The 2,957-nt window shown below is 36.7% G+C and overlaps 1 protein-coding gene across 1 annotated transcript in view; it reads left to right on the top strand.

Moving 5' to 3' along the window:
* LOC107702989 (transmembrane protein FAM155A-like) overlaps positions 1 to 2,957 on the top strand; it is a 141,906-nt gene that overhangs the window by 82,380 nt on the left and 56,569 nt on the right. The window lies entirely within an intron of this gene.

The raw sequence follows: 2,957 nt of genomic DNA, 5'->3' as shown, positions 1-2,957 counted from the left end.
AACGCAATTTCAATTCTCTGTGTGTATGTGCTGTACATGTGGAAGAATTGACAATAAAGCAGACTTGAGACTTGAGATATACAGGGAAGATTGATCGTGGCTTATTATTGATGGAATTAGAAAGATATGGTGTAAGAGGGCTAGCTTATTCATGGTTAAAAAGTTATCTTGAGGATAGATATCAATCTGTTCGCATAAAACATGATTTATTGAAAGTTACTTGTGGTGTACCGCAGGGTTCAGTGTTAGGCCCTAAATGGTTTGTACTGTATATAAATGATATTTGTAATGTGTCTATCCCAGATAGCACATGTACGTCTGCAAGAGGTCTGTTAAAGATCTGGAAAGCTTCTGCTGTGTACAAACATCTAATAGACATCTCTAAGATGTCAGTTTTACATACATTCTAAATCATAAACATCCTAAAGGCATCTTCTCAGCATCTATTTGATGTCCTATAGACGTCCTATAGAGCAAACACTCTAAAAAATACATCTTGCAGATGTAAATGCAGACGTCAAATAGACGTCTCCGTGATGTACATGTGCTATCAGAGAATGTTTGAAGTAGAAACATTATATTCACATAGCAATAGGTACTTTTTTGTCACATGATGTCATCACATTGCTTTCCCCAACACTGTATATATATATATATATATATATATATAAAAATTTAAAGTAAGAGATCATATCTGATATTACTTCCAATTCATCCATCACAATGGAAGTAAAAGGTCAAGTTGATTGTCCAAGTCCATTGCATTGTGTGATAATATATTTCATGTAGTAAGCTCCGGTGTATTTGACATTTTTGTCATGTTGGAATTACCATAATCACAAGATTCTGGATCGTTAACTTCCCAGAAATCATAATTATAATTTGTAAAATCTGAATTTTTCTGACATCCCTGACTTTTACCATCTGACTGCTGAAACGTCATATAACGTCAATAATTCTGCAAAATAATTCTGAAAATAAATGAAAGACATTTAGACATAGTATTGTAGTATGCAACTGTGAAAATATCCTGTGTTCCTGCATGGTTTTTGGCTAGTATTGGTCACAGCCCCTTGTGCTGTGCAAGTTTGTGATGCTTCTCTTGCAAATTGGACAATAAGTAGTAGAAAGGGAGTTGTGAGGCTAGATGCTAAATCAATTTTAGCTAGCTGCTGTAGACAAAGATGCTAAATTAGATGCTAAATGTTAAATCACATTCAAAATTAGCTTTAGCTTATAAGCAAACAGAAATCTTACTTGACAAAAGGGTCTGTGAAGTTCAGACACAATTCTTTGATGTGCTTGTTTGTCCAGTACTCAAGTACACTGTGTACTTTCCCCCTATTAAATAGCTGTGGTGATGCAGCAAAGAGCAACACAGTTATCAAAGAGCTTCTGCAGTTACGAAGAACCTTTTGTTTCAGAGAATAATTCAGGTCTAATGTGTTCAGGTCTCACACATGTATGTTTTTTGTGTGTCCTAAATATGGAATAAAGAAAATTGCCTTGCTAATACCTGTTCAAACACATATAGCCTAGCATACCATCTACCATACTGACATCCACCGTACACATGGGTTAGCGGGCTAACTGCATATCTTCAGTGGGATTTCATGGGTCGATCCATGCATGTAAGTCTTTAAATTAGGCCGAACTGAACAAGCAAGCACAAACAAGAACAAATGATGACAAATGACAGGGGACAGTGCTGACAGTGGCTGCTGGGATATAACCTCTGTCTATTGGCTGACCAACAATATGCTGACTGGAGATGGAAATCCCTTGTCAGATAAAGTATTGATCATTTTTACAGGTAGATCTGTCTGCCAGAGATAGATGACATCTTCAGCCTTCTCCCATGTGCCTTCATCTCAAGTCATACATAAGACAATATGCACTAAACAGCAAATCTCAAAGGCTTGATTGGATATATGAAACAACTGTACCCACATACATACAGTACACTCACATAAAGTAAACATAAAGTAAAACAATATATTTTATATAGCAAATTGCAACTTCTTGATTGCTCATAAGTGACTAAGAGTAATCTTCGGATCCAATCGTACATCTGAGATACTGAGCTGCCAGCGTCCTCATGCTACATGTCATTCTTAGAGAGGAAAACTGTGTGTATTTAAAGTGCAGCAACAGTAGAATCACTGACATTGTGGCTCAGGGGTTTATTTATGGAGCATATTTAGCTCTGATGTATGAGTGCGCCTTTGCCCATCTCCCCCAGGGCATGCTAGAGGCAATTGAGTGGGGAAAAAAAAGCAAAGAAATTACTTTTCTTGTTTAGTGCTGAAAAGCAGAACGAGAAAAACAGAAGGGCACCAGCTTACTGCATGACTGTAATATTAGTGTGATGATGATGCTTGACTGATCTTATTTATGAGGACAGGAGTGTTCATAAAGAAAAAGTGGCTAAGAAAACCAAATGGAAGGGCACAAATTAATACTAAGCCATAGCATTAGTGTTCAGATTGGCCGTTTCATTTAGTTATTGCTGGTGATGTTTAAAGGAGACATTCAATGAAAAATTCAGTAGAGTTCAAAGTAGAATGAAACCTTTATTATAACTTTCAAAACTTTCTACCCAGTCCAAAAAGATCATTAACTCACCTTGTGTTTCCAATCCTGTTTGACTTTAATTCTTTGGTGCTACACACAAAAGCAATATCCTGGCCTCTCTTTTTCATAACTGAATGAGGAAGCTCAAAGATCGAGCACCATAAAGTGTTGTACAAGTGGTCAGTAGTGTTTGTGTGCTAAGTCGCAAGTCTGAAATCATTCAACTGACTGATATTTAAGTCGTTTTCACTGATAATCTTCTGCTACAGTGAGCTGTTAACTGTTGTGACCAGATCATTAAGTCAGTGAGTTGAACTAACGAACCGAATCAGTCCAGTTTGTACACTAATAATTCAGTATGGTTTTGTGATCTGCAAAGATGG

The sequence above is a fragment of the Sinocyclocheilus anshuiensis genome, unplaced genomic scaffold, assembly GCF_001515605.1.
Source record: "Sinocyclocheilus anshuiensis isolate Anshui unplaced genomic scaffold, SAMN03320099.WGS_v1.1 scaffold1094, whole genome shotgun sequence".
Classification (NCBI taxonomy): domain Eukaryota; kingdom Metazoa; phylum Chordata; class Actinopteri; order Cypriniformes; family Cyprinidae; genus Sinocyclocheilus; species Sinocyclocheilus anshuiensis.
This window is presented reverse-complemented; position numbering and strand designations above follow the sequence as displayed.